General features: G+C 34.6%; 1 protein-coding gene across 1 annotated transcript in view; it reads left to right on the forward strand.

Moving 5' to 3' along the window:
• Nucleotides 1–416: 416 nt before the first annotated feature.
• The window catches only part of LOC109049337 (neural cell adhesion molecule L1-like protein), an 80,363-nt gene continuing 61,771 nt past the window's right edge, over nt 417–19,008 (forward strand). The window contains exon 1 of the mRNA XM_042758754.1: nt 417–657. The gene's annotated coding sequence lies outside the window, so the exon portion shown is untranslated. The remainder of the gene's footprint in view (nt 658–19,008) is intronic.

Here is a 19,008-nt window from a genome sequence, read left to right on the forward strand (position 1 = left end):
ATGTGATGTGAATTAACACAACCCTATTTTGACTCTGCTGGTCTTAGCTGGTTTTAGCTGGTCTCCCAGCTCAGTCAAGCTGATCTCCAAGCCTGAAAATGCTCTAAACCCCTCTAAAAACAGCCAACCGGCTACTGTAAGCCCAAAAAATAAAGAAAAATAGCGTGGTTTAAACTTTTAAGGGAACAACATTTTAAGTCATGTTTTTCAAGTCATGTTTTCAAGTTATGTTTAAGTCATGTGTCCATTTGATAAAAAAAAAAAAATAATAAAATAAAATAAAAGTGTATATTCACACATATTCGAACTGTAAAAACTGAGGAAAGAGTGACGTTATACAGTGATTCAGTGCCCTATAAATACCCATAAGACTGAGAAATTCATAGTCACCAACTGGCATATTGTTGGTGTGTAGAGTCACTGTCATTGAGAAAGGGGGTGTGTTAACCCTGGTCACAATATAGCGAAGTTGTGGAGGGTTTTCTCGGTTGCCATGGATTTGTAAAAGCTATTGACTGCGTTCAGTCTTTCACTGAACGTATTTGTAAGAGAAACGCACCACTGAAGGGAAAGCATCATCGCTTGAGACATTCCAGTGTTGCGCGCTGACCTAACAGCTCGATCTCTGCGCACTTCGCACGCAAACTGTTGCGAAAGGTAGGTAATTCTTTGTTTGTTTTTTGGAGAAGAGAGGATTTATTTTCGATTTTTTATTAGATACGCATGTTTTAACACTTTGAAAGCCTGTTATGGGATGTATGAGAGTAAAGCGTTATCTGCGTTCTCTTGCGCATCTGGCAGGTGAAATCAAAGCCGGTTGTTCCTTGAGTAGCTTAATTGCTCTGGACTCCAGCTGTGTAGGACACCCTACCGGGGTTATCCTTTATTTATTTATTTTTGTAAACCTAATGTGTGCTTTCACGGCTATTAAGGATATTTAGACGATTCAGATATGGACACAGAGCTGTTTGATGTTTCTGTCAACGTTTCAGTGTAGGCATTATAGTCAGAACTGCATCGTGTGTCAATGGATTTAACCGATCTTGTGTATATTGTATATTGTATTGCTTTTTTGCTTGAGCCATATAGATGTATAAAGAATGAAACTGTTAGATTTGCAGCTCCTTTTTTCTTGGTTTATTGCAGCAGCATTTGTACTCATGAGACTTAAGGGTGTAGTGCAGTATGTGAATCTAAAATTTATACTGGCTTGCAGTTCTTTCTATGCAGTACTGTACATACAGGTATGTGGTACTTTCATTGCACTTGTGGTGCTTTAAGAAGATTGTGCTTTTGAAACATGCCCTTGGTAGCCCTTGACATCCTTACCACCAACATTAGACTTGAATAGATGCTAATTTTCCTCTACAGGATTGATCTCTTCATTACTTATTTATTTTTTTATTTTTATTATTTATTGCAAGTGCTTGGCTTGCTCTTGGGTTCTGAACCCCATCATACTATAAAATAGTGAACTTTTTAAATAGATATGTCATCAAACTCTCTGCAGACATAATTTCTATATGAAGTCATTTCAGATACATTTTGATTCAGATGTGACCAAATGTCTGAGTGGGTAAGTTGTTTACTTTGTTCATTTTCACCAGTTTCAGGCTGATTTGCACATCTTTTTTAAACATCATAGGCAGGTATTATTATTTTGCCAATGTGATTAATAACCAGTCATAGCAATATGGAGGCACTGCCTCCTCTCATGTGACTTTTCACTTACAGTATATCACTAAAGATTCTTTTAGAGAAGGCAACACTACCTGTTCTTCCTTTGAGAAAACCCTGATGTTTTTGTATTTTCAAGAAACTAATACATTGATGGAAATAACTTATAGCCTGATGTAACATCAAAAACCATTGCAGAACCTTTAATTTTAAGAGTTATAGTTGTAGAAAAGCCATTTACATAACATGTTGGCTCTGTGAACTCCTTAAGTAGGCTCTTTAATGTAAAACATATTGAATAGCCCTCAGAGTTGAATTTTAATGTGCTTATGAAGCCTTTCCGCCTATTATGAAAATCAGATTCTTTCTAAATCTGTGTCATGACAGCAAGATAAGTTACTCTACTGTAATGAAAACAATTAAACTCGCATTAGAGACAGAAGGCAGCCTTGCGTGCTTTGAGACTTCACGAGTGAATTCGGTAGGATGAATTAGCACGATGATTGGTTTCTTCTTCTAAAGAGTGTGGAAAAGCCGGATAAGAAATGAGTTGGATGTTCTTCCACTGAGACAGTGGGTGTGATTTGCTACTAATGAGTGGTGGCAGAGGAATGAACATTGTGCTCATCTGTGCTTGTGAGAACACCATAGATTGCTGGTTTTCTATTAAACCTTTTTAAAATTCCCATTACAAGGAGCAACAGGCCTCATTTATATCAAATTCAAATCTTGCTTATGTCTGATATCCAGTAGGGCTGATTATCATTATCATTATTATGCAACAGTTAACCTGATAAATTGGGTTGGGTCACACATTTGTGTTATTTACTGGACGATTTAACTGTGAATAATGATATTTTATAATAGCAAAGTTCAGTGTACTTTATAGTAACAAAGTTCAAGGTTTCAGAAATTGTAGTTCTAATGAACATTGTCATCCTTTCAAACCGATGGGTGGTAATGTTTCATTTTGGATTTGATGACCAAGAGCTAACTTACCCATTTTAGCAATTCAAATTTTAAAGGAAAATCAAATGAATGATCAACTATTGTTCATTTGAATGTTCGTGACGTCTTATCTGAGTTTAAACTGGGATTCTTCATGGAATAAAGGCGATTTATTTGCCAAATTCTGCCAGTTGAGGCCACTGTGAGGAAACTAGGCCAAATTCCTCTCACCAACAGTCCACAAATAGAACAATGCAGTATGGCACCATAATAATGAACAGTATTGTGTGCCTATCAGATGCCTGCCACCCAATAAAATGATTTTCTATGCATAATGTTTATGTGATGATCAAGTAGTGTCGCTTATTGTGGAGAGTTGTGCTGTTCTCTAAGCATTAAAAATTTATGATTTAACCTGGCGGGTGATAAAATTACTAGTGAAGAAAGGACCAGAACATCTTGGCAACTGCATAGGAACCTCCCACAACACCCTAGTTTTGTGCTAACGGGTCTTGCAGTCATGCACCAAAACTCAAGTTCTTTGTACTCTTTGAGAGTCACTTTAAATCAATGTGTGATAAAACCTTTTTCTTATTCATGATATACTTTTATCTTATTCAAAGTTTGCAAAAACAATCCACATTTCATTTTGTTTGGGAGATAACCTCTGTGGCTGAGTGCAATGTAGGCTAACTGATTTTCACTGTGGATTCGAACCATCGCAGACAGAGATGAAACCTACAGCGAGGCCTCTCATCTCCATGTGTGATGCCATATTCACTCAGACATACAAATTCAACTGAGGAACACCTGCGCCCTAAGCTAAAAATTGTGCTGCATCTCGCTTTTCATTTCCATGCAAGCTTAATGCAGGCACCAAAGTTTTCTAAAGCAGAATTACACTAAATAAATAAATAAATAAATAGATAAATAAATGAGGGTGGCATGCCTGAAAGGAAGCTAAGATGTGATGTGAATCCATGTGAAAGGGAATTTGAGAGGGAGGAAAAGTTATTCAGAATGATCTTTTCAGTCTGGTTTACAAAAGCAACATTACTGGAAATGTCACAGAGCTGACATTTCCAAACTCTGCATACTGGTTTGTAACAAAAGATTTGGTAACAAACAAACTTTAAGAAATAAAATTTTTCTCAAGGGCTAAGTTAGAGTACTGTTGTTAAGCTAAACTTATAAACCGCTTCAAAAGGATATTTCGATCCAAAAATGCAATACAAAACATTATGTATTTACTTATTCACCCTTATGTTGTTCAAAACCTTAATGACTTTTTCGCCTTCTTTTTTTTTTTTTTTTTTGTAAAAACATTCTTAAATAAATCTAAAAATATACATGACATGCACACTGTTTGAAGTTATGACATAGCTTTGTGTGTGGAAACAGAATCAAATTAATGCATAAATGAAATTTAAGAGATACAGTTTGTAAAACGTAATGGTTTATTTATACAGTGTTTACAAAGTGCTTTGCATATATATATATATAAACAAATATACAATAATATATGTAAACAGTAAAAACAAAATATGATTAACATTAGATAACTTTTTATATAAAATAATGTAAAAATATATACAAATATTTTAAATGTATTATATTATTATTTTCTAATTTCACTACTATGTATATATATAAAACTTTAGATTTTAGTACTTCAGAATTTCGAATGTTGTTTAGCAAAATTGTGTTGACTACCCCTTTCATAATTTGAACACCTTGGACCTATGCTGTACTTGTTTGTCTATTACATGACATTACAATATAAGCTTCTGTTGTCAATAATAAGACATTGCTCACAGTGGCAGCACCTATAGATACTCTTTTTCATGATTACTGGCTTGAAACCACTATCTCTAAGATCCACTTATTTTCTATTAAATTATTTTCTCTGAAGGAGAGGGCAGCGGCTGTGTGTTTGTGTGTAGCCTGTGCATGTTGTGGTTTTGAATGTGGGTGTGAAATAGATCAATTCTTCAGCAATGGGGGAGGGGAGTAAAGATGCAGTGATTATAGTGATGGAGATTCTCCCCCATACCTTATTTAACAGGCTGGTTGTCATTGGAGTTGCTCGGTCACCGTCATCAATTGCACCAAAAAGAGAATTAATATGATGAGGTAATACTGAAGGACAAACCTGAGAAGTAGGTCAGTCTTACAAGACATGTTCAGCGTTCCCTTTATTCATCCTTTCCCAGGAGGTAAACAGAAAGCAGGGAGAACACCAGGCCGGTAAATTTTGCAAATGCCTAAGGCAGTAGGAAAGCACAGTTTCTGTACCAATCATCTAGCATTAGATGTTGTTTGATCATTGAGGGTGTTTTTTTTTTTTTTTTTTGATCTTGAAATACTGGATCGTTAAATACTGGAGTTAATAGTCATTTATGATTCTGAGAAAGTGCCCTTCAGCTGCTTGTGTATTTGAGGTAATATAATATCTGTCATGCACTATATTTCAGAGAGAATCACCATTCCTTTTTAGGGTTAAGTCAAGATTGCAACTTAAACATTGTAAACGTTTACCACAGTATTGTTTACCACAGATTATTTTACTCAAGATTTTAAACAAAGATATGATTCTGAATCTGATTCTGGTTCTGAAAATCTCAAAAGGACGGGTGGTGAAAGAGTCTTCAAGGTTTTGACATAGTGGCTGCAGCACTTTATAGCTATTTGTTTGTTCATTTTTTATTTATTTATTTATTTATTATTATTATTATTATTATTATTATTATTATTTTTTTATTTATTTATTATTATTATTACTTCATTCTGGTGTGTAATGCCCATTATTCACTATCCAGTCAATTCTCGATAGAAAAAGTCTCCCTATATATATAGTTTTTCATTCAAACATATGTCACAAGTATGTTTCTTGTAATTTGTAATTTCAGCTTTATATCTAGCAATTGTGATTTTAGCTCCTAGTGTACTACTTTTTTTGTGTTTTATTCTGAGGCAGAACCTGACCATACCTCTCAAAGTATAATTTGAGTTATGTTAAAAAAAAGCACACACATTCCCCAGGATGAATAAAGGTAACAAAAAAAGAAAATAGCTTCTTATTAACATCATGCCTTTGCATCCTTATTCATGTGTAACCTTATCAGGTTAGCTTGGATGTAGGATGTTGAAAGATCAGCATCTTTTTTAAAATAAAACATCACATTGTTGCACAGGCCTGTGAGGAAAAATAATGCCAGCGGCAACATTTCCTGCAGGTGCCCATCCCCCGGCATGCCTGCGGTCAGAGTTTGATTAATGGTCCTATCTCTTTCACAAATCTCCACTTCCACAGATGCACTTTAAATCTTATTCATGAGGCAGGACATATCGGTTAAACAACAGGAGATACGATTCTGAACTTTTCAAGACTGATCTCGTACTGCACCGCAGGGTGCCACATTAAAAAATCATGCTAGTATATGTCCCATAACATGGTGTGAAATATAGCATGCTCATGATATCTATGATATAATATTCCCAGTGATAGAGATATGAAATGCAAAGCATGTGACACTGATGGAATTTATACGAGCCATTATTCAAATCAGCAAGACCCAAACTGTGAAGAGAGAGGATTATATAAATAAAGACAAAAAATGATAAATGGGCTTTGACCGCTTATGGAATAGTGACATCTTTGTCCCTGGGGTTCTCATAAAGGAGGTTGTGTTATGGGCAAGCCTGGAAAGGCACTGCAAAGATGGAGTAAAGGGAAAGAAAGGATTCTAGAAAGAAAGGATGAAGGAGGATAGATGTGACAGCCATAGGGACCTAAAAGTTCATGGCAGTGAAAAGGCTCATTGTGTCCAGGGACGTGATATGAAACATGCAGAGGTTTGCTTTTGCACCAGTTTGTCCTCTCGCTATGTAAACAAGGATGTACCAGTCACAGGACCTGCAAGAAGACCTTTAATGAAGAAACCTTTAGATGTTGCGTTAACAAGCTCCTTTATAAATTTAAAAGGACAGTTCACCCAAAAATGAAAATTCTGTCATGTTCTTCCAAACCTGTATGATTTTCTTCTTCTTCTGTGGAACACAAATAGAGATGTTTTAACTTTTACGTTTAGTTCAGTGTGTTATGTACTTGACATTTCTTTGTTTTTAATTAATTGTTAAATTTACTAGCAATTTCTAAGAAAAATAAACCACAGGTTTTTGTTGTGTGTGTGTGTGTGTGTGTGTGTGTGTGTGTGTGTGTGTGTGTGTGTGTGTGTGTGTGTGTGTGTGTGTGTGTGTGTGTGTGTGTGTATTTATGAAAGTATTTTTATGAGCCTTAATTTTAGATTTTTTTTTTCTTATTATATATGTTTAAATATGCTTATTATTTTTTAATGATTATGTATGCAGTGTGTTTAAATGGAAATGTATTATTGTTTACAGATATTTGAATTTTAAGAAAGGCTGTTGCAACCCTAATCTCAAAAATTGACAAAAAATCACCATAAAAGCAGTCAGTACAACTCAGGATCTATATTTCAAGTCTTCTGAATCCAAATGATAGTTTTTTAAGTAAATATAAAAAACGTAATTATTGACTGAATCTTGCTTGACAGCTATGTTTGACATATTCACTATAATTGTTTGTAGTGTTTTCTTCAATACAACTTCTCCTTTTGTATCGCTAGGACGAAAGAAAGTCATACATGTTTTGAATAACAGAAGATTTTTTTAATGAATTATCCCTTGATTTAATGATTTAAGCATGACTTAAATCGATAGAGCAGCGAAAACTAAGGTAAATAATTTAGCAAGGGCTTGTGGGTCATTAACTTGTTTTATTGTCTGAGGTCAACCTTCATGCCAGAGCTAAGGACTTCAGCTTGTCTTCCATCACATTGTAAATCAGTTCTAATGGGTATGAACTTCATATGTGCATACATAAACAAAAACAAGACCAGCAGGTGCAATCCCCATGTGAATGAAGCCATTTCTACATTCTCTAATGCCCACTTCAATTTGTTTAGCATACCCTATGGTCTTAACAAGCCTCTTTATACAGTATAACCAACTCAGAAACCATCAGAATGACAAAGTGTGAGACCAAAATATAACACCCCCATTAATTGGTACCCATTACATTGAAGGTGTTATAAAGAGATGCACAAATTCACAAAAAAAAAAAAAAAAAAAAAAAAAAAAAAAATTCCATAGACAGAAGATGTTTACTGGCTAAGAGCGGTAAAACGCCATTAGCCAGGCATCAGAGGGTTGATGAGCATTGATTAGAAAGAAAGCATGGAAGGCATAATAAATGGCTCACAAAATGAACTTCAGTCTCTGTCAGTCTCTCAGTGTGCACTTAAACCTTAAAGACACTGTTGCAAAGAAAAGCGTCTTTAAGTAATTAGATTTAGCCATTTATATGTGAAGTGTTGCACAAATCCCAACATATGACCAAAGTTTTCCTGGAAATGTGATTGGATTTAACCCAACGCTAATCGAATTTGCTAGTTAAATTATCAAAGTAATTACATTTGACTCATTTGGCAAACACTCATTGTTGATGTGAGAAGAACTTGCATCAGTTCTCAAAACATTGTGGAACTAATGCATCCCAATAAAGCCATAAAAGCTTTAACTTAAATGTAAATTTATGTTCTGAACCAACCAATCTGGACATTTTGTTGCTGGATAGCTAGCCATCATTCAGCTATTGTTCTGTCTGTCTGTCATTCTGAATGTCTGTCTGTCTGTTCATAAACATTCAAATGTTAAAGCTTTTAAAACTTTCAAACAAGGATTTGCAAAATTCTTAAAAACATTGCCTTTTCTAATTAATAATTTTAGTTATAAAAATGTTAAATATTTTTATCTGTTTTTTTTTTTTCATTTAAATTTGAATGACAATTCTACATCCTGTTTGCTACCTCAATTCAAATTAATTTCATGATTCAGGAATAGAATGCGAATTCAAAAAACATTCTTTGTGTGACAAATTTCTCTGGAGATTTACTGTGTTACTCCTGGTTACGACACCGTTTAATCTCTGACAAAGAGTTTGCGGAAGGATAAGACAATCTTTGTGTCTGTCCTTGGCACTGTGCACACCTAATCGTGCTTAGAGCCAGAAGCACAGCGATATTCAAGATCTCAGTGTTAACATCCTGCAGGAACAGCAACTGTTGTACAAGAACGCTGCCAAACCTATAATTCAGCACTGCATTCTGGGACCAAAACCCCATGTCCCTTACTGACCCCACCAAAAGCCCACAGCCCTGTGACCTCATTACAATTTCTTCTACAGGTCCCACTGAAATCCCTTAAATTCAAGACAGATTCCAATCAGTTCAATTTAGCTTTGTATTTAGAGGGAATACAGATGTGCTGTTAGTTCCCATAAGGGTGATTTGTCACTAATTTGGGAAGCCTTGGGAAATAAGGAAACTGGGTTCTTGAGTTACTTGGGTAACAAGCTTTTGCATGCAGCTAATTGTGATGAAAAATGCTGTTATTGCTTTAGTTTCCTACATCCCGTCCCTGTAGCTCAACTGGTGCTAGCTTGATTCCAATACACAAACTGATAAAATGTATGTTTTCATGCACTTGAACACAAGCATCTGGAAAATGAATAAATGTAAATATACATCTTAAAAGCTTAAACACTGCTGCAGTTACATTATTGCAGATGCCATTATAGCAGAACTCAGGAGGGAATAGCATTTGATTTAGACTTTATTTGAAGAAATGTAATCACTATAGCTACATGGCAGATTTAGGTACATAAAGTAGCAGAAAATAGAGCATAAGAGATGGTAATTTCAGCTTAATTGTTTTAGCAAATTACAAACATGCAGGTACATCAGCAGAATGCTTTAGAGTAGAACAAACAAAGTCTACTGATGCAAGATGCTGACGGTTTACAGTACTAAACTGTAATGTTGCTAACTTTGCAGTAGTGCTTTCATAGGATACATAGGATAAAGGCAGAATGATGTAAGCAGATGCAGCAGGCACATGTTTAGATTTTTTGTTTGTTTGTTTGTTTGTTTTTTAGAAATCTAGTGTTGTGTTTGGAAGCACATTTCCATTTTTTTTTTTTTTTTTTTTTAATGTGGCAGAAATGGGGTTTGTATGTTGTGCGCAGATCAAATCCTGAATGTTTACATGCAAAATTGTACTTATGTAGTGTTTTAAAATGATGTTGAAGTGTGTTGGCTGCAAATGTAAAAAATTTAAAGTCTACAGAAACACTGATTACATTTAATTTATGCATTCTGCAGAAGGTGAAAATCTCAAGACCCTTAAGTCTCATGAAACATTTAATGGTTTAATAAAAGTTCAGAGTAATATTTTATGTTATGTATCCTGGGAAATGATTGTCCTACTTTAGAATGAGGATATTATAACAGTTATCAACTAATCACATAGACACAATGGCAATGAAATCAGCATAGTTGCTTAAAAGCTGAAACTAAGCACTTCACAAGCTGAGTGCCAAGTTTTGTTTTTTATGTTGTTTAGTAGTAGTAGCTACTCAACTGTTGTATTAAATCTTAAGTTGCTATATGTGTGATCACCCCTTAACAGTCAGATTCAAATGTGAAAGACCATGTTTGTATGGTTGTTTTAAGAAACATATAGGATACTAATCTGATTCTTTATCATTCTCAGGCCAAAAGAATGACAAAAAAAATAAAATAAATAAATAAATAAAAAAAGAGCTATTATTGGGTTTCATTATAGGCTGTCCTTGACAAAAGAATTTCAAGCAAAACATCTCACAATTAACCCTAATTAGTGCATACTGATCCTTTTTTTTGCCATTCTGCAATTCATCTTCTCTTTTTCTTCTAAGCTTTAGCTGTCTACCTATTACCTGTGTCTTGAGCAGGTTGCTGCGCTCTCCTAATTAGCATCTAGCTGGGAAAGCGAGCACGGATGCGTTACTGTCAGCGCCGAAGCCCCTCAGAGACCTGCTGTTATATGACTCACCTCAAACATGGCTGCCAAAGTGGTTTCACTTTTTTGTCAGTCATTGTGCTGGCTGACATGGATGAGAAGAGACATGAACAAAGCAGTTTCGCACACTTCTTTCCAGCTAACAATGTTTGAGGAGAATCGGTATGTTAGCTTTCAACACATTCTTTTTCTATATGCTCATGTGTCTACATGCATAGAGAGGCTTTGTGTTGGGCTAAATGTGTATGACAGCATAACAATAACCGTTAGGCATTTCATCAACATCATTTGCATAGATTGTTCAGATCAAAAAAGGTCTTTTGTGTCACTGACAAGCATCATTATAACTGTCGATTTATATTTTAATTATATATTTACAAAATAGTTTTTCTATTACAAACCAGTTTCAGCCTGTTGTATAGCGTACATTTCAACATTCAGCAAAGGTTATTCGACCCCCCCCCCCCCCCCCACCTTCATTTAGAAATGTCACAGATCCAGAACTGTCAACAAACCCAGTGGTAAATTGCACGATGCAGGTGTTCTTCCTGCACCCGAGGTCTGTTAAATGCGACCCTTGTGTGCATGTGGTGGTAATTGGACAACGGGGCTGTCCATCATACAAATGGGGTCGGGAATCAAAAAAAGACCTGCCTATGTTTTCACAGGCCATCAGCTATGATTGACACGTTGAGCTCTGCTGTGCTAGAACAGCCCCGAGTGGTTTGTATCTGATTCATTACATCCACTAACTGAATCTTTCAAGACTGCTGTATTTGAAGTTGTTTTTGCTACTCTTTAATGTACTATTTTCCATTGACTGCAGCTAAGCCGGTTACTATGGGCAACCTGTGTCACATGGGACCCTTGATAGAACTACTAGCATGTGAGGTGCCTGTGGCGTAAATACACCGTTTCTCCACATGTGCACACAATAGAAGGAAAGGAACACTATTTCATCTGGCTGGTACCATGAGACAGAATTCATGCAGTGCGTATTGGTGTGATAAGAAGGGTTTTTTTTTTTTTTGCATTTTTAACATTATTAATAAGAGCTGCTTTTCATTTTCAGATGGGTTTGACACTTTAGCGCTATTATTGAGCAAAAAAAATATTTAATCTTTTATTCACCCTCATGTCGCTCCTAATCCATATGACTTGTTTCTTCCATGCAACCTAATCTGCACTGTAAAAAATAAATGTTCAATGTTGAAAATAAAACAAAGATTATTGGAGTATGTTTTACAAAAAAAAAAAAAAAAAGATACTAGTATTTTTACTTTAAAATTTCATGTTTAATTCAGTGTGATAATTGCTTTTTTTTTTTTTTTTTTTTTTTTTTTTTTTGTGAAATATAGTAGCGATTTCTGAGTAAAAATTTTAAATTCTACACCAAAATATTTTTCAGTGTGGAAACAAGTCTTTTGAAGTCATATGATAGATTTGTGTGATATACTGACTGAAATTTGCATCATTATTCACAGATAATCTTCCCTTCCAGCTGTTAACCACTGTAATCAGATCACTGAGTCACTGAGAACTAGTAACCAGATTAGTCAGCTTTCCTGAAATAATTCTGGAAACTGAATCATTATGTGAATTGGATAATTGTTTAAACTCACTCAAAAGAATGATTTGTTCACAAACTGGACAGTGCTACCTCTCTCATAAATATGTCAATTGGAGAAATAGGGCAGAGAACCAATCAGCTGTACTAATTTAATTTTTAATATTGCAGCTATTATTGTTATTTATTTATTTATTTATTTATTTTTGAAGTTTGAATGCTCTAGTCCTTTAATTGCATGGAAAGAGTGACCTGCTCCACAGAAAAGAAAAAAAGTCTATGGATTTGGGAAACATGGGTTGATTAAATAATGTAAGAATTTTCTTTTTAAGACTTCTATGATAAACTTGTCCTCATGCAGTCATTCACAATCGTCACCAACCAAAAACAAATTTGAGATCTAGTGTGCCAGCTCATGCATTAAAACTCACATTCCACTAAATCTTTTATGCCACCCCCTAAAGGGTACTTGGGCAAGCTCTTATCCATTCAGTCCCAAGTGCTCAGCATTCCTCTCACTTGACATGAACATCCTTTGCTGGACCCAAGCGGCCTTTTATTTGAATTGTGTCTTCAAACAGAAACTATGCTGTTTTGGTCGTGTTAGTAACTTTCTCAACCAGCCTAATTTGGAATAGATGCACTTCTACTTGTTTTCTATCAAAGGCATTCTGAAGAACTTCAATATTCTCGAAATGATTTGAGTATTCCAATTAGCCACAAAATTAGCAACCAAAAAAAAAAAAACATCTTTAAAATTAATGTAGGTTGACATTTGCAACCCATTTTTCTGCAGCAATATGACATAAAAAGAAAGAAAAATAACCAAAAAGGATCATAATTTTAGAGGCAGATAAACTTTAATAAAGTACATTTTGACATTTTTTATTTATTTATTTGTATTTATTTATTTATTTTTATCATGGATCGATAACTAGGCTTCAATTCACATAACGCTATGTCATTTTGGGAGTGTTGGATAAAAATGCTGGATGGAAACACAGATACACATATAATATTACAAAGTTTATATGAAATCTTTATACACACATATATATATATATATATATATATATATATATATATATATATATATATATATATATAAATCAGTCCACAGATGTGCATAAACCATGATGGAATCACATTTATGAATACATTTCTAGAAGTGTATCAGAAAGGTCATTTGACTGAATAATTCACTCAGAGAAGTATTGATTTTAAAATATAGATTTTTTATTAAAATTGCAACCTGTTTATGAAATGTCAAATAGTGTTTATGACATTCTATTCATAACTACTAAGTATCAGTCTATTAATAATGTAGAAAGTGCTCTAGAATGATAAATAATGCATAATCTTAAACATAGTATTTGCTATGGTAGTCAGAAAATTGCCATGTTGCTGTACACTGCTGTAAGTAATTTAACATTAGCAGTGGAGTCACGTCACCAAATTGCTTTTGTGCTGTGAAGTGTGTATGACACAGTGAGCTTAACCAAACCTAGCAGTGAATGCTAACAACAGACTTTACCTTCACTAGTGAGCACAAATATCATCTGTTTTGCAGAGCGAAAGCGCGGTTTTTGGGATACAACAGCTTTAGCAGATTAGTAGAGCGACACCTAGCACATTAGTGTAAAGACCTTAGTCTTAAGGTTATCATTCCATGCATTACTAGCATGATTGTTGCCATTTTAACCTCCACTTCACATATTATCACATGCACAGTTTCATCGGTACTTGAAGCTAAAGGATTGAAAGATGTGGCATTGCAAATGGATTTGTCTCAAATCTACTAGCGGTTCAGAACAAAGTAAAAAGGAGTGTGTCAAAAGTGGCAAGATATGATTTTTAAACATTTTTTTCATTTTTTTATTTAGTGAGCATACATATTTGTCCACTTGGTCTTGTCCACCCTGCACAGACTATGAGGGGTAAATGATAACGGATTGGAAGAGTCGTGTCTACCTGCCGTTATCAATGGAAGACAGCTGTTGTGAGGAGATATGCTGGGAATTCATAAAGGTCCCAAGCTTGGCAAGATGATTGCTCTCCACACTGCCTGAAATGAAACCCCTCCTCCCTTGTATTATTTTATATAGACATGCATTAAAGGATCTGTAAAGCAAATGGAATTTGAGAACGCAGCTGGCAAGATCCAGCATGATTTCGGAAAAACAATCATATCTTTGGGGAAAATGGGGAAAATAACAAATTCTGTGAACAGATGTTCACAACACAATGGCAGTACTTCACTTCTAAATAGCTTGTGCTAATTTTTAATATTAAAAAATATTATTTCTTTAATCTGTAATATTTAGATTTTTGTGGATGTAATTATTTTAAAAAGCATGTATTTTTTCCTCAAAATATTGATGTCACAGTTTTATAGCATACTGTTCAATAGCAAGTAAATGTATACTATAATACTGTGATATATATATTTATATAAAATGTCATATTCAGTGAATCTTTATGCATCAGCTAATTGGTTTAACATTGAATGAGTGAACAATTAACTGGTCTGATCAATTCTTTCTTTTACAAAATGAGAAGAATACTTAATCATGTGAAGTGCACCAGTGACCAGAGGGATGAAATCTGTCTCATGTGGCACAAAAATTAGAGCACAATCAATGCTAACTGAACACGCAATCAAAGACTAACAGACAGAGAGCAAGAATGAGCCTGATGCATGTGGCATCACAAACATTCAGGGACAGTTTCCTGTTACCCTGCATGCTTAAAGCTTGAATTAAGACAGGCAGCACAATCAGCAACCTTGCTAGCCAGGATTGGGGGGATGCAATCCCAGAGCTACCACGAAGTAGAAACCATACAGCCATCATCATTAAAATGCCACCAGTGGCTCAGAGACCATAATGCGCCCTTTCTGCAAGTGCTGCAGTTTTATCTGGCTCATTTGAGACCGAGGAGACCAGAGCACTATGAATTATCAGCTATGGGATGTTCCTTCCTGCTAGCTCTTGGTGGTATCCAGGAACAACCGCAAGAAGGAAGCATGTCATCCTACTGCAACAGTTTTTTGCCCTTTCTTTTCAACCCTACCACCCGTCAGCCATCTAATAGGGGTTTTAGTCTTCATTTATCTTCATTTAGGGTGGGGAGAGGGGATGGTTTTGTTTACTGTTCAAAATATTACACGTCTGGAGAAAAAGGGAGGAGGGGTGGCCAATGTAGACTGGGTTTGAGTGGGGGGAAGGGTGCTTTCGAAAGACTCCTATACTCGCTTTTCCCCCAGACTCCTAATTACTCTGAAACATTCTTCCATCGTCTCATAGTCAGTGCTGACAACAGTTCAGAATTAAAGATCCTGGATGCCCACAAATGGCATTAACATGTAGATACAAAAATGCTATGTGCATTTATCATGCTGTCGACAACGCTATTGAAAATGGAGTTAGTATAATAAGATGACAATACACATTAATCAACTCTATTTACCAACTACAGTGTATATATATATATATATATATATATATATATATATATATATATATATATATTTTTTTTTTTTTTTTTTTTTTTTTTTTTTTTTCACTACAATCCAATAGTTCAATGGTCCCCAGTTCTTCCCTCCCCCATCAAATTGAACACCACACAATCAATGAGAGGTTGACTTAACACCTGCAGCTCCAAAAGCCACGAAGGAGCTTCAGCATGTCCCGCGCTTAGCAATGCCATTGATTGTTACTCTTAGTTGAGCCACTGCTATCCGGTACGGCTGATCAATTCAAGCAGCTATAGTGCACAGAGTGTGTCAGATACTGAGAGTGTATTTCAGGGAGAGGCACACTGTTAAACAAATTAAATTTGCTCATTTGGATCTCTTGGTTAGCACTACAAGTATTAGAGAAATTCTTGGCAAATCAGACCATGGATTCCTCATCAAATGCTTAGATAAGGGACATTGCAGAGTACAAGAAACACGCTACAACATATTCAATATATTATTTATGAAAACATTGTAATGTCTTATACAGTTTTGCTTCTAAAGTAAATTTATATTCTTTAAGGATTTTTAGATGTTAAAAGAAAAAAACACGTTTCTCTCCAAAGTGGTTCACACAAAAAAAAAAATGTTAGCAAGCATTCTGTGTTGAAAATACACATCTTTGCAGTACACAGAATGTGGTGATACATATCATATTAGCAAATGAGTTTAATGAGTGTATGAACATTTCAAACTACTCTGATCGACTGATAGTTTGCCACTACTTAAGAGATTAAGATTTTATCAGTGCACAAAATAAATGCACATTAAGTGCACTGTAATGATTTGCATCAATCAAACCAATACTTTTAGAGCCACTTAAAATTAGTGATCAAAACCACCTCAAAATAATGTGTACATTACTGTATACTGTAATGCTTGAAAAGTAAACATGCGTCTGTGCCCGAAAGGGTTAACTAAAGCTATGAGGCATCAATTATGATTAGCCTGTGGCTGCTCATTGTCACTAATCAATATATATATATATATATATATATATATATATATATATATATATATATATATATATATATATATATATATATATATATTTATATATTATATATATATATATATATATATATATTTTTTTTTTTTTTTTTTTTATAATCAACAAGCAGCTTTGCCATGCAGAACGAGGCCTGACAGTGTGCTAGTAATGGCACTCACTCCTATGATTTGTTACCCCTCGTTGTGTGCGATCATATCAGAAACATAATGCCTTTCCGTGGTTTTACTTCATTGGCACTTCTGTCTTGTACCAACAAAGGGTCATTGCTCATTTGTTTCTGTGTTGTCCCCATTTCTCATATCATTCTTCTTCAGGGCATATGTTTGGTTGGAAAATGCGTAACCCTGTGATGGACTGGCAACCTGTCCTGGGATGCTGGGATAGGCTCCAGGAATCCTGTGATCCTACACAGTAGAAGAAGTATAGAGAATAGATTGATAGATTGAAGTGAAATGGCTGTCTGGAGGATTTAAAGGGATAGTTCACCCAAAAATGAAAATTCTGTCATTATTCACTCACTCTCATGTACTGTAAAAGTTTTTTTTTTTTTTTTCTTTGAAAAAGACATTTTTAAAGAATTGTTATGCAGTTCTTTTTTCAGGCTTGTGCACCATTCAGAATTCAATTGAGAATGAGTTTAAAATTCAGATCAATTCTTTAATTTGAATTGAATTTGAATTTAAATTGGAATTTGAATGTAAGTTAGTAGAATTATTATACTATTATTATCTAATAATGAATGACACATTTGTTACAGTATTTATTCATGTTTGTATATGTTACTTAATAAAAATACAAATGTCCATTATTAGTCATGTTAGCTCAGGTCTATTAAATAATATTAACAGATACAATTTTTGATTTATTAGTAACTGTTTACATCAACATTTACTATGATTAATAAATGCTTTAGAATATTTTCATTGTTATCTAATGTTAACTTATATTAGTAAATTAATTAATTAATTATATAATACACCTTATAATAAAGTCAAAAGTAGATTAAGACTTCAAGTCTTCAAAGCCTTGTTTAAAAGTGTGATGGATGGACGGATGGATGGATACCTACATACATACATACATACATTCATAGAAAAATAACATCATACAATTTCATAACTATATGAGGGTAACCAAACATTTTTGAATCAAATGCAACAAGGATTCGGCCTAAACTAAAAAAAAAAAAAAAAAAACTAAAACAGAACAAACTGTGCTGGAAAAAGATGTCACCTTAAGGGTAAATCCCTATTTTCTTTTATTTCATACAAAGATTTCAAGATCTATCCTTTAAATGGCTCAGCTCTGGCACAATAAATCTGCTAGACCTCTGCATCACTCTGTAATCTTCTTATCTAAAGGGCAGGGGCCCTACCCTGCCAGCAGTAAAAGATGGACCATTTACACAATCATGCAGCTCCTCTCGCAGGTTTTTGGATGAGTGAATAACTAGTCTGCAGCTAATCAATTGTATCTCTCCTACTAACCTCATTTTAGATCTGAGATCATGATGTGAATCAAAGCATCCTTACAAATGTAAATTCAGGTGGATCTCTAACCTTTAATGCCATTATCACTTTGGTTACTAGAGTATGATATAAATTATGCATGTTTTGGGGGTAAAACAACAAAGCAGATTTGCTGACTTGAACTTTTGAGTGTTGTCGGATGAAAGCTGTGGGTGATATAGGGTGTGACGCGCCGCTCAACTGAACAAACTGTCCCGCTGTGTTACACAGCATGTGTTTGAATCCCAGGTCAATAGCAACCATCATTAGTGCCAAAAGCAGTCAGATGGGATGTCGGCCTTGTCTCTTTCAGAGCTCCTAAAAGATATCAGGATCAAATCCATTAAAAACTACACTGTGGAGGGGCATCTTTTATTCGGTGTGAAAGTGGAATATAATGGGGAAGTGTACCATGTCATCTGAGTGGATGGGTATATTCATCAGCATGGAAATGACATCATGTGTGACTTTCTGCCTGTGCCTTTTCAAGCTTGATATACAGAAAACATTGTGTTGTAGATTGTAGAGTCACTGTCAAATGTGAAATTCAGATTTGTTCAGTTTTTACATTTTAAATTTGTGTTAAATTATGCATGCAACAAAAACAAACAGATTTTTAGGTTTTATATAGAAAACATGAGAGATGTTTGCCAATGTCATAGTGCTAGTGTTTTTTGGGTAGTGCCTGACTATTTTTGCAAAGTCTCTTTGTGTGTTGTGAAATACTTCTATTATTTTAAGTCAGTACAGTAGTCTATTTTTTGATAGATTTAATTTTGTACACATATTTTTATTTAAAAAAAAGAAAAAAAAAATGTAAACTCCAATTGAAAATTGTATAATTGTATAATTGAAA

The sequence above is a fragment of the Cyprinus carpio genome, chromosome A6 (assembly GCF_018340385.1).
Source record: "Cyprinus carpio isolate SPL01 chromosome A6, ASM1834038v1, whole genome shotgun sequence".
In the NCBI taxonomy this organism is placed as follows: domain Eukaryota; kingdom Metazoa; phylum Chordata; class Actinopteri; order Cypriniformes; family Cyprinidae; genus Cyprinus; species Cyprinus carpio.